Below are 14,412 nucleotides of genomic sequence, written 5' to 3'. Positions count from 1 at the left end.
GCTGCAGTGTGGAGTTCTTCTGTTCAGAGTTTTGGCCACTCCACACACATACACACCCACTCACCAGTCTACATTTTGTTCCCATAGATCACCTCTGTTCTCACTGGGCTGTTCTGATTTCTTCTGTCTCTATTTGGGTGTGTGTGTGTGTGTGAGTGAGTGAGTGAGAGAACACTCGACTGCCCAGTTCCAGGTATGTTAAAATCTTTTATTTGTGGGTTTCTATATGCCAGTCTCAGTTTTGACCCTTGGGATATTTACAAATAGCATCTTAGTATGAACCAGGAAATGAACTATCCAGAAAACAAGATGGTTCTCTCCATACCTCCACATCCCCTCCTTCATCTTACTTTCCCATACACTCTATTTCTCTTTCTCACACACAAATGTTTCTCCCTATAAGTTCTCCCTCCCCAAAAAGATGCTTCGTATTCCTGCAAACCTCAAGGTTACCCAGAGTCAGTTGATCGCTCCCTCTTGTGTTTGTGGCTGGTGCCATTTTGTCTACGTCTGTATGATCACAGGAATACTTTAATCAGAAACAGAGTGCTGTTGGTTATTTTTCTGTGAAATGTTAAAATGTTAAATTGTTGTATTTTTAATCACATAATGATTTCATTGGCAACAGGGTTCTGTCTTGGGCCCGGTCTTATTCAACATCTTTATCAACGACTTGGATGATGGAACTCAAGGGCATCCTGATCAAATTTGCAGATGACACCAAACTGGGAGGGGTGGCCAACACCCCAGAGGACAGGATCACACTTCAAAACGACCTTGACAGATTAGAGAACTGGGCCAAAACAAACAAGATGAACTTTAACAGGGAGAAATGTAAAGTATTGCACTTGGGCAAAAAAAAATGAGAGGCACAAATACAAGATGGGTGACACCTGGCTTGAGAGCAGTACATGTGAAAAGGATCTAGGAGTCTTGGTTGACCACAAACTTGACATGAGCCAACAGTGTAACGCGGCAGCTAAAAAAGCCAATGCAATTCTGGGCTGCATCAATAGGAGTATAGCATCTAGATGGCCTTTGTGGTTTATTCCAACTATATGATTCTATTCTATGTGTAACGTGCTTTATTTCCCTTTTGCAAATATTGGATACAAATGTGATTTTGAATAGAGCTAAGAGAACTGGGCACAATAGCAGAAAAGGAAACTTGCAGATATGGGTCCATTGACATGTTCAACCTTCAATGTCATATCTTTATTGCAGAGAGCTTTTCAGGAAAGATTCACAAATATATTCCTCCAATGTCATGGCTAGTAGCAACAGAGGCTGTTTTTGTCAAAAGCCAACTTCCAATGGCTGATTAAAGTGAAAATTTGGATTTAGTGGCACCAAAATGTATCAGATCAGTTGAGTCATGTAAATTGAGACCTTTGGTGACCCTCTTCTACAGTAAGACTTCTCCAGACTATGGGATGTGCTTGTATTATTCTAGACAACCAGCCACATTTTAACTACAGATTGATGAAACCTGGTATTTCTATTCTGTGTTCACATATGTTCGCTAAAAAGTCCATTCTTTTCCATTTCTGCATTTATCTGTAATTAAACACACACACACAAAATCTGTGTTTTAAAAACTATTTAAAAATGTATTTTTCCTTGAAAAAGCATATTTCTAAATATATTTACCATCCAAATATGCAATTTAAAGCACATACACACACACCCCATCTCAATTTGAGCCAGAAAAAGTTAGGAAGGAGAGCTGGTGGATAACTAAATTATAATCTACACATTACTCCAGAGGAGCTGCTTGGGTAAGTTCATACTGGAATTTCCAATAGCCAAATTTCCTTAAGAAGTCCTTTTTTTTTTTTAATGCTGGGTCCACAATCACTATGGTTTTACTCAGTGTTATTGTGATGCGCAATTTTTAAAACCACATGCAATGGGGCACTGCAGCCTTTTTATCCTTAAACTATTACTCTGCTTTCTGGTCTGTGTGGCTTTACAGAACAAAGGTTGCAGGACTGACCACTGCGGAAACTGCAGTGGCCTGACTAGAGTTCAGCACAGGCATTTTCCTGCGGTCTTTGTGCTTTGTTGGTATTTTTGTCCAAAGCTGTATTCGTTCTCCTTTCTGCAAAGGTGAAATGTGGCTGCTTTATTTGCCCCCATCTTCTCTCTTCTCTATTTGAATTGCACAACACCATTTATTCATCTCCATGGTCTGTTGCTATATAGCCATGGTCTGTCTGTGTCTGTTTCTTGATGCAACAGAAATGTCTGCATCTAAGCCAAAAAACCTTGCAAATGAAGCAATGAACTTAATTTTTTTTTCTTAAGTTATCTTCTACTTCAGTTAGAAACAACAACTAATTTTTGACTAAAAGGCAAAAAGAAAAGTGACTGGAATAACAGCATGTGATCACTCTGGTTTCTCTTCATATCCTATAAATCCATCTAATGACATGTGATCACTTTCAGTTTTATTTCTCAGCCTCTCCCTTCCACTCTCTGATCCCTAAGTAGTCTTTTTACCCCTTTTCTTTCAGAAAGCACCCCTGTTAGCAGTGTTTATTTCCCTGCCTATCTGCAGCTGTTGGGGACAACTGTGTATATACATATAGTCAGTGCTTTTTTCTGGGGGTACGCATACCCCTAAGCATTACGTGAATCTTTGTACTTTTGTCCATTTATTGTATTTATTTTCCCCAATTTGAACTATAAAATGGTGATTTTCTTGAGTCCAAATGAGAGTACAGTGGACGCTCAGTTTGCGAACGTGATCCGTGTGGGACGCATGTCCGCAACCCGCAGCGGCATGTCTGTGCACGCATGAGTTGTGATTTGTTGCTTCTGTGCATGCACAAAGCGTGATTTAGTGCTTCTGCACATGCGCGACCGCCGACACCCGGAAGTAACCCGTTCCAGTACTTCCGGGTTTTGGCGGTCCGCAATCCAAAAACAATGCAACCTGAAGCATCTGTAACCCGAGGTATGACTGTACCCCTAAACATTTGTTTTAGAAAAGAGCACTGCATATAGCGTACACACACACACTACAAAAACACAAAAGCATGTAATAACCAACCAACCAACCAATAAATCCCCATTTCATTTACATACATGCACATGAATGAAATATATCTCTGAATTAAATGGGGGGAGGGTTATGAGTCTGTTTATTATTATGCTATGTGGTTTGTGTGTGTGTGTGTGTGTGTGTGTGTGTGTGTGTGTTTTTATACTATAAACCACCCTGTGATCCTTGGATGAAGAGTGTTATTTTATTTTATTTTTTTATTTTATATATCTATACAATTCTAAAAAACTGGATGAAAAGCTTTGCAAGTCAGGACTCAGCTTTTAGAAAACACCTATATTAATCATAGCAAAAGTTTCACGTTTTACATGCCTAAGCCTGGACAACTTGTTGAGGAGAATGCAAGTCGACACCACTGTGTATTACAGGCCATCTCATACCTGGCGACCCACTCCACTTATTTCTGAAAGGCCTGAGAAGCTTTGACATGGAGAGGTTTTATCGTTCCCTTCCATGAGCTTCCATATTTATTTTATTGATTGTATATATTCAAAGAGGAGGTATATATTCATCTCCTCTTTTTAATCATGTGAGGCAGAATGAGAGGAAGTGATTGTTTGGCTGAAGACCATCCACACGTTTCACGGTTAACTCGGGATTTGAACCTGGGTCTCCTTAGTCCTCCAACACTCTGACAGCTGGCTCTCTGCACATGTGCTCTGCATTTAGCTTATGTGCATTCACTAGTTGCCCAGGCCTGCACGTAGCCATGACTGCACTTGACTAATGCTAGGGCTGAACGAGATGTAATGGTGATTTGGGCTAAGCTAGGCATGGCTTGTTTAAAACTAGCTCTGACTCAGGACACATTAAGTTGTGGGTGAGGGGGGAAAGACAAGATTTGGGGAAATTATGCCCACAACGGGACACGGGTGGCGCTGTGGTCTAAACAACAGAGCCTAGGGCTTGCCGATTAGAAGGTCGGCAGTTCGAATCCTCGTGACGGGGTGAGCTCCCATTGCTCAGTCCCTGCTCCTACCAACCTAGCAGTTCGAAAGCATGAAGTGCAAGTAGATAAATAGGTACCGCTCTGGCGGGAAGGTAAACGGCATTTCCATGCGCTGCTCTGGTTTGCCAGAAGCGGCTTAGTCATGCTGACCACGTGACCCAGAAGCTGTATGTCGGCTTCTGCGGCCTATAGAGCGAGATGAGCGCTGTACCCCTAGAGCCGTCCGTGACTGGACCTAACAGACAGGGGTCCCTTTACTGCCCACAACGGTTCTCTCTGCAGTCTGTGCCCCCTTCTCAAGGCATTCTTTAAGCTGAGCTCTTGAGGTGAGACAGGAGTTTACCTAGGAGAAATGCGTTGCAAGGGGCAGGGGAGAGGCAATAAATGAGTACAGGAGGGGTTCAATCTTGCACCTTTTTTCTCAAAAAAAAAAATCACCTCCCCCTGCATTTTAAAAATAAATAGGGCAGAAAATCCCCCATAATCTCCTCTAGTTTAACCCTAGGTTCTGATTATACCTTTTCGTTTTGAAAGTTCCATAATAAGCAGCTATAAAGAGAACTTGAAAGTTCTGCATAACAGCAGCGTGTTTCGTTTCACACAGAGGAAAGAAAAATCTCTGCAGGCATTCAGCCACAAGAGGGTGGTGTTGGAACTAAAACGCTAATAGATGACACTATTTTTATATACTGCGCCTCCCTTTAATCAATACTGTTGCGCTGTAAATATTTAATGAAAGACATTAATGATTATTAGTCTCCATCCCCACACCCAATGACTATCAGTGGTGCAGATTTGCAGAGGAAATGACAAAAACAATAATTAACACAAATAACTATTCATTGACTGCAACATTCGCGGGGGCCTTTAAGGGAGCCCAGCCAGCCTTGTCCCAACCTTAACATTGGTGACAACATGCTTATACTTCCTTTAAAAAGAAAAATAAGTTAAAGGCAGGCAATTCACACAATAAAGTGATTTTTCAAGCTGTTGCTGCGCCTATCTTTGCTGGTCATGAAAGCTGTTTTGCAAAATGTTTATATTAAACTTTTCTGTTGACTCTGGCAGAAGGCTTGTCAGGCATACCCACATGTAAAGAGTGGAGAATTGGGTGTCTGTTCAGAAGAAAATGGACAAATTATCTGTCTCTCCCCCCCCACACACACTTTGGTTATACACAAAGACGTTATTGTCACTTGTCTGTCTCAGCCCTTCCCTGCAGGCATGATAAGCAGACGGCTATTTTCTTTTAATTTTCTTCAACAACACAGAAATGCTTATGATTATTGTGGAGTCAGGAAAAGTTTAGTTTCACCAAGTGCCGCATAGTGTTGCATTTAGTTATTTAGTATATATCTCTCTGCCGTATCTATCTTTTTTCTCCACCACTCATGCCATGAATGCCTACTAGCACTTGTCAGATGCAGCTAAATATTACCTTCTTATATTAAACAGAAGGGTAAAAACTCTTTACAGAAAGCGCAGCTGACAGCTCTCAACATGAGCTGAATGATCACTCCCAATTGTAATCGATTCTGTAAGTACTGAACACAAACCCCCAGGCAATTGAAGAAAATAGGATGATGAAGGACTGCAAACTAATACGTTACACATCTTCATTGATTAACCATTGATTAACCATTATTTTCCTGAATGACAAACAGCCAGTGGTAAAGTAAGTGAAGCTGATGATTTATTTACATGTTAGACGGAAGATGACTTCTTTATTCAGCTGATTGTGAGCTAATGCTGAGGTAGGAGACTGCAACAGTTTAGGAATAAGGGGCCGGCTTCTAATCTTTGCTGGCATCGTGCCTGGATTTTTCAGCATGTTTTTATTAGAGAGGAATTTAGCTTGACTGGAAAACAATCAGCTAAATTCAAACAGAGATGATACGGCACGGCACCTGCAGTATAACTACATTTAAGGAGGAGATCGTTTTATAGACTCGGTATTTACAAGAATATTGATCTGTGTTTATTGAACTTTTAATTTAATTCTCTGTTTTGCTCAGCGCCTTATTGGCAATTAAGCACAATTGCATAAATGGCAGAATAGAAGTTTTTAAATACACTTTGCATGTACATTGTTGGGAGAGAGTGAGTGAGTTTGGAACTGTAGCAAAGCCATGGTTTGGGGTTTGTTTGTTTGTTTCCCAGATCTTCAAACCCATCAATCTATTTGAAGATTTTAGCATAAATCAAGCATCTAATTATAATCAGTCTCCCATTAATACAGTAATAAGTAAAACTGATTGCAGTGGCATAAAGCATTACCAGTCATATCAACTTATGTGCAGTCCAGCTGACCCCTTTGCATTTAGACTCTTGAATCCAACAAAAACCGCCTTATAGATACATAATTGATTCCCACGCTTGTACCACATGGTGTGTGTGTGTGTGTGTGTGTGTGTGTGTGTGTGTTAGAGATGTAATATTAAGGCCATTTCATCTGTTTAAAGATCTGTGGACAACATCTGTCACTAATTAGTGATAAATCATTGCGATTCTTCACTTTTCTTTGTCACAACATTAATCAGAGGGAGCTCTTTGGTGAGCTCTTTGGGGTTTAATGTCTATATAATACGTGCTACTTCGTAGGAATTCTGCTGTAAAGTAGTGTTAATTAATATCCACTTAATAGAGTGAGCTGAGATATACATCATGGTTAGCATTCAGAATGGGTTTCTGTGGAAAATGTACATGCTTTCAGTGTACATAGTTTAAGACAATCTGTTTCAAACAAAGAGAAATGCCCTTTATTGATGAAGTTAATTCTAGTTTCACCTGAATTTACACACACACACACACACAGAGAGAGAGAGAGAGAGAGAGAGAGAGAGAGAGAGAGAGAGCGCAATTTGGACCCAGTGCCATACTGAGTAATTATTGAGACATCAAGAACACAAATTATGCATTTACATAGTTTCTTAGTAACTCCAATAGATTTCTAGATTTGTGAGTTAATAATTGAGCACTATCCCTACCAGTTTTGCAAGCCCTTCCCAGATCAAGGTTATGTTCCTTTAACGTTGTATAAGAGTGAAAGTTCTCCCAGATATTGTCTTTTCCCTATGAGTATTCTTTTTTAAAAATAAATAAATAAAATCAATTGTTACATTTCTATTAACAGATTTCCAAAACTGGGCTTGCTCTCTTACGTTTGAATTTAGCGAAAACAGAAGAACAATCAATGACCCTCTTCCTGGTACCAATTTAACTTTGGCTCTCATTTACTGTTTGCTTTTAATGATACCTTGTACTGTAATCAAATCATTCTTTTGGATGAAGGATCCATTAACAGGATTGTTTCAGATTTCTCATGAAGTGAGAAACATTTATGTGAACAGTTCAAAACATAGAGCAAAGCTGCAATCCTACGTGTGGTTTCTTGTAAGTAACTTGCATTCATGGGACTTATTTCCAAGTAAATGTGGACAGGATTAGGCTCCATGTTAGGAAGGCACTCAGCATCTTGCTTTGGCCTTGCTCCCCCCCCCCCCCAAGATTTTATTAACGCTTTTTCATAATACAATAAGATAAAGAGAAACCAATCCAAATAAAAACAAATACAGAGAAAGTAGGAGAAAAGAAAACACAGAGCCCTCTTTCAAAGGTAGCTCTTAACCCTTGTCAACCACAGAAAATGGCGGACCCTACAAGCTCTCACCTGGGAGTTTTCTTCTCTCTCACCCTGAGAGATCTTCACTTCCTTGTTGATTTTCTTTTGTGAGATTGTGTGCTTCTATAGTCTGTCAAACATGTACACATACTAAAAACCTGTTGAAGTAGGTGTTATAAAGTGCACATGGAAATAGCAGTTTCACATAAGTAAGCAGATATAGTGGTTAGAAACCTAACTATTCGAAAGCATTTACCCTTTAAAGAGTATATTCTTCTTTAAGGAGTTTATGGTTTGAGGGTTTGAGCTCAATGGGAGTGAAGGAGATAATTTCATAACAGCTCCGCAGTAAAAAAAGGAAAAAGATTTTGGACTAATGCCTTCCCTTTTATAAGTAAACCAGAATCAATAGTACCATTTAGCTTTGAACATCTAGGCCCTGGATATTTGGCTTAAGGCAAGGAAAATATCTCCCCACGCAGGAGCCTGCTCTCTGGAAGGGGTATGTATGTCCATTTGGCAGAATTCATTTATCTCACCTGCTAATCAGCACAATATTCTGTTGCCCACCATGTGAGTCCAGTTATGTATCAGAATAGCCATCACTGGTGTTTTTTAAATGGAGAGTAAAAAGTACACTCCAGAAAAATCACTCTTGCACTTTTGTATCAAACGTCACATGGGGAAAAGCTAACAGGACAAGTCACACAAAACTGTATATTTCTATCTAGGGTCAGACAAATCTGTCAGTTTCAGTTTCATACTTGCCTCTTCATGAAAATTTTCACTTCATGAAAATTTGTCATTATTATTATTACTATCATTATTATTTATCATCATCATCATTATTATTTCAATTTATATACCACCTTTTATCAGAAGCTCCCAGGGTGGTATACAACATTAAAAACACATTACAGAACATCAATGATAAAAACACAATCAAAACATAACAATCTACATACAGTTTTTATGTGAAAATTGGCTTTGTACGCATTTATGCATGCAACTTTGCCTAATATAACAGTGCACGTGCTGTATGATGTTTTTCAGCAGTGTATGCATTCTTGTGCACACTTTCTCCTAATAAGCATTTTTTGTTCACATCTTTTGGTTGAATGCAAAATTCAAACAAGTGCAAATTGTTCTTATGACAACTGCTTTTCAGTTTGCATATTCTTTCAGGAATTGTGAATTAGGTAGGTTTGGATTAAAATCTGAAGTGACCCATTTCCCCCCCTTATCCTTAGTTCTATCCTTCTTTGGCACTCTGAATCTTACAGAGGAATAGGAAAAGCATCTGTGGAGTATGGTTTCCTTAAGCAAAATGAAAACTAGACGTGAAATCTTATGATTTATGATGAGATTTATTTTTTTTAATGCTACTCACATGAATTATTCCACCAATGAGATTTTAATGGAACTAAGAGGAGAAAAAATGCCTTGCTTCATGTATGTGACCCCCCCCCCTGATTTTTTTTTTTTTTTTGCATTGGAGTAACAAGAAGTATTTTGGATGTCAACCTTTCCTCATTAAGTGTCAAAAATATAGTTTGAACTTATGTGTAGCAGACTTTCCCTTTCAGTCTCTGCAGGTATATTTAATATCTTTACATTTTTAATGAAAATGTAGCTGTCAGTTTAAAACTAATTTGGATGGACAGCAATAAAATGCAAACCTCACTTCAAATTAGAATTTTCAGTGCGGATTTCCAATAGAAAGTAATTGCTGACAATAGGAAATGACAAATTACTAATTACTTAGTTCAATTAGACTTTTGTGCCTTTGGTCCTAAGTGGCAAGCATACAGCAAATCTTGCACTTTTATAACAATTAATGACACTAAAACTATTTAAACTGCCAACAGATGTGAGTAAGAAGACATGAATTGAAACTTACTTAATTTACATACTACCCTGATTTTATTTCGAGTAAATGGTGTTTAATTTTTATGTTACAATTAAATATCACTAGCATAGTGTGATTTCTGCAGGATGTTTTTGGAACAAAATGCTGGTGCTGACGTTTGTTCCTCTCCTTATCGCAGCAATATTTACAGTAAAGAGATCGCATAACGTAAAGAGGGAATAGAATATAATTTTTTATCTAGAGAGGTAACTTGCGGGACTTACAAAATGGAAGCTCTTTGTCATATTAATTATAACACGAGGCTGTTATGGTTGAAATTCATGTCGCTGAACAAGAATTGGTTCAGCACAGGGCTGTCAAACTCTTTCCCTCCTTTCCCTATTAAGAGAGAATTTCCATTTTTCATCCTCCCCACAAACCCTTCTCCCGTGCTGCTCTGCTGTAACTTACAAGAGCAAACCCTTTCAGTGGTTTATCTACAACTTCAGCAACCATTTATTTAAACTTGAGGGCTACAGCAAGTAGACTTTCCGCACACCCCTCCCCTCATATCTTTAGGCAGGAAGGTAACAGCTTCAACTATTCCAAGCCCAGAAAGGCCGCAACAGAAAATGGGGTACTTGTGACTTTTCTGCCTGTCATCATGCAACTTTTAAAGGTACCGGAGTCTTGCGGGAGGGGACGAGTCAAACTTAGAAGCAAATACAGTCAAAACTAGGCAGGAAGCAGAAGTTCTGTGGAAAGTCTTAGGACCACACCACAGCAGTTCCACTGTCTGATACACAAAGCTTTAAGGGGGAGAAGAATAGAGGAGAGGAGAGGTCTAAAAGCAACAGTGTGTATATGAGTGAGAGGATCCAAATTTGGGCAGAGCGATCTATGGCTTAGAACATTTTGTTCCAAAGGTTATTGGCAAAGTGTGTCTTTATGGTACCTGGTGTGTGAAGGGTGACTTGAGGAGGATGCAACAGGGCAGGCGTGTGCCCTTCCAATCCGTCTGATTGGACTGATCGGAAAGATGAATGCCTGTTGCATCCTCCTCATACCACCCTGTCAGCGACCCCCCCCAAATGTGTGTGGGGCCATTGCCTCAGCAGCCCCCCCCCACGCTCCTCCCCTGAGCCCCAGCCAACCTGGACAACCGGTTTTCACCCCAGGTCTAAATCCTTCCGCCTCCTGAGGATTCAAGACTCATCTGTTGACCGTGTTGCCTTGGCAACTCTTCCACCTTCAAGCTGCAGAAGGGGAGGCTTGGTTTTTTTACATCAGGGCCTCCCACTCCTGTGGTTTGGACAGTTCTGCGCTTAATGTCTCGAACTGTCACAATGCCTCTAGCTTGACTCACAGTTGGTGACTTTTGTCTTGCTTCCTCTGACATACTCAGTAAGACGCCTTTTGGCTTCAGGTCTCTGGCAACCTTACTGAGCTCTGTCACTATCTGCAGGGCTCTTGCTTTGTGGTCATAATACACATACCATTCATTCTGCAGGCTCCAGAGGAAGTGAAATAGATAGGTGTGGGGAAAGATATTTGTCACCTGAATTGAGGCTCACAGAGATGTCACCATAGGTTAAGCACCAGTGATAATTTCTGGGAGGAAGAGGTTTAGCCTAGTATGCATTAGTTTTCATGCTTATTGTGCAAAAATAATAACATATAAATAGCTATATCTATAAAACAGCACATCAACACCTTCTGGTCATCCAGCCATGGAGCTATCTAGTGAGACAGATAGTGACAATTTTGTTTGCAGCAGATGGAGAAGGAGTCTTTTCTGTGATGGCCTCCCACCCTCTTGAATGCTAGCACCTGTTTTAGATGTTTTAAGTTGTTTTATTTGCTCTGGCATTTCAGTGTAATGTTGCGGATTACCAGCTTGGTCATCTTCACTTCCATGCCAAATTTACCTAATCCAAAGGTTGTCTTAGCATCTGAGCTGGGACTCATGGTTAAGCCAAGATTTGTTCTGCCTGATTTAACCCTAGTGGTTTAATAAATAAACAAATAAAGCCATCATTGGAATTTTATTGAAAGGCAAAATGCAAAATCCCTAGAATAAATGAATCCTTAAAATAAAACAATATTATTTAGATGCAGTTGGAATGACTACATCTTCATCAGCACAGAAGGGCCACAGGGTCCAAAATGTTTCGGACAACTCTGATGTTTTATTTAATTACTCCATATTTCTCTTCTTCCTCCTCCTCCTTTCTATTCTCCACGGCCTCCAACAACCCAACTTTAGGAATCTGAGATATAGCTGAAACCAAACCCTTTAAAAGAGGAGAGAAAGGAAAAGCTTATGTATGGGGTAGGATCTGATGAAGGATGAAAGAAAGAAAGACTTTCACAGCTGTAGGAAGATACCTGGAGGAAGGATGGAGAAAGTGGCCTAATTAGAAGAAACATGAGGAAGGCAGATGGTGGAGAAAGCAAAGATAGGGTCAAAGATACCAGACTGACTATATATAAAGTCATAAAGGAATATATAAGACTATAGGAATGGTCTCATGAATCATGAGAGGAGAATGTTTAGAATGATTAATGATTTAATCATGCAGAAGAAGACAATGAGAGAGAATATAATTCCCTTCCCATTTCCATCATATTTATTGAGTTTCCAGCAACAGGGGAAATGTGTTGTTCTTGGGCACTTCACCTATTCTACAATGCAGTGAACGAGAGTGCCTAAGCGGTGAAATATTAACCCAGGCAAAAAGAGAGATGTGAGAGAAATATATCTGATATTCAGGGGTATAAAAGTAACCAATTTTTAATGTGCGAAGCATCAAAATTCTCATTTTCACTTATTTTATCTTATGCCTCCGTTCTTATTTGTAGGCAGGGGTGGGGAGCCTGTGGCCCTCTAAACATAGAATCATAGAATCATAGAATCATAGAGTTGGAAGAGACCACAAGGGCCATCGAGTCCAACCCCCTGCCAAGCAGGAAACACCATCAGAGCACTCCTGACATATGGTTGTCAAGCCTCTGCTTAAAGACCTCCAAAGTAGGAGACTCCACCACACTCCTTGGCAGCAAATTCCACTGTCGAACATTGCTGGCCTAAGAGCAACAGCCAGCATGCCAAACATTTGGGAATGGTGGGAGTTTGGAGGGTTGCAAGTTCACCATCCCTGCTGTGGAGCAAACCAGGGAAACATGGCAGCTGCTGCACTTAAGGGGTAATGAGTGTGAGTGATGAGCTGTGAAGCGTCCAGGTAAAATCTCACCTTGGCAATGAACTCACCAGGTAGCCTTGAATAAGGCACTATTTCTCAGCTTCTCCATGTGGAATGAACAATATTGATCCTGTTTATCTTAGTCATGGGGCTCCACAAATTTTGGCTTGACTTCATCACCAAGCCAAAGCCTGTTACTGTCTCCCGACCTGGTGGTTTGCTGGTTTGGTGTTCTAGGTGCTTCCGCCATGCATTTCTCAAGGATATAATCCCTCTGTTGCTGGTGTGAAGGTGTGGGAACAAATGCTGCCTTTCATCTCTGACCTCAGTGCTGTGGTGTTTAGCCCTCAGATTGGAGATGAAAGATCCCTCTGACCGCTCTTTAGCGATTTTCTCTACAGGGTTGCTAGAAGGATCTTTTATCTCCTAATCAGAGAGATGATCTCTGGCTGGTGGGGAGACTTACCATGGCTTGTTGGGTTGGATCCAGCCCATGGCCTGTTAGCCACTCCTGGCATAAATACTAAGTGTTATTAAAAGCATAAATACCTTTACAGCAGTACATGTATTTTAATAAAAAGATGTCCAAGAACAAAGATACACAGTGGTTATAATTGAGCTTCAGGGTGATCAGATTGTTAGGAATGCACAGCTGACCATAGCTTCTTATTATGTCAAAGAAACCGTGGTTAATGGCTTCCAAACAAGCCAAGCTATGGGACCCATTGCTTTCTATTTTTGCTTTTTTGAAAGTCATTAACCATCATTTCCCAGTTCAGATGGTTAGCTGCTGCTTCCTGGCTTTCTTCCCCACTCACAGAAAAGAAGGAGTAGAGAGTAGAGTAAGAGCAAAGGACTTGTGTTCAAATGCCTAGAGCCTATGTATGCCCTGGTTTATTAAGCCAGGAGCTGATCATGTGCACCAGATACATGTATTTGAAGCAATATATGCAAAAGAAGAAACAAAACTGAAAGAGGAGAAAAGCTGAGCCATCTCTTAAAAGCCCTTCAAAAATTAAAATGGAAACAGAGGGGAAATGAGACAGAGTCGGGGAAGCTAATATAATACCCACTAAGTGTCCCAGAAAAAAGGTGACACCCCATTTTATTGTGTGAGATCAAGGCGGCCATTTTGTTATGATCTTGTCCTGAAAAAGAAATAAAAAACGCTTGGGGTGAAATCATAGCACAGGTCATGTGACTCGCCCTGGGAGTACATCTCGGAAGACCTGCATCCAGGTTTCTGATGTGGAAATGTTAGATGGTATGTAATATATAGAAGCCCAAGAGGACTGAGGAGAGGGAGGAAAGTCTGAGGTAAGAGTTAGAGGGAAATGTCAAATGCTGGAACATACACATATTCTTCTGTATCTAGCTACTTGGAAGGAAGATCCATTGGATTCCATAGGGCCCGCTCCCAGGTGCATGGCTATAGGACTGCAGCCTCAGACTTCTTTTTACAGTGGTACCTCAGGTTACATACACTTCAGGTTACATACGCTTCAGGTTACAGACTCCGCTAACCCAGAAATAGTGCTTCAGGATAAGAACTTTGCTTCAGGATAAGAACAGAAATCGTGCTCTGGTGGTGCGGCAGCAGCAGGAGGCCCCATTAGCTAAAGTAGTGCTTCAGGTTAAGAACAGTTTCAGGTTAAGAACGGACCTTTGGAACGAATTAAGTACTTAACCTGAGGTACCACTGTATTTGGAAGTGAGGGTCAT

The 14,412-nt window shown here is 40.4% G+C and overlaps 1 long non-coding RNA gene across 1 annotated transcript; it reads right to left on the bottom strand.

The window, feature by feature from the left end:
* Nucleotides 1–11,516: 11,516 nt before the first annotated feature.
* On the bottom strand, nucleotides 11,517–13,840 carry LOC308582349. The gene is made up of 2 exons (XR_014005634.1): nucleotides 13,764–13,840; nucleotides 11,517–11,781 (listed from the first exon to the last, which is right to left on the bottom strand). It is a non-coding gene; the product is annotated as an uncharacterized lncRNA (long non-coding RNA).
* Between the last annotated feature and the right edge of the window lie 572 nt (nucleotides 13,841–14,412).

Source organism: Podarcis bocagei (assembly GCF_964188305.1).
Source record: "Podarcis bocagei genome assembly, chromosome: 1".
Lineage (NCBI taxonomy): Eukaryota > Metazoa > Chordata > Lepidosauria > Squamata > Lacertidae > Podarcis > Podarcis bocagei.
The sequence above is the reverse complement of the archived record's forward strand: the minus strand, read 5'-3'. Positions and strand labels throughout refer to the sequence as shown.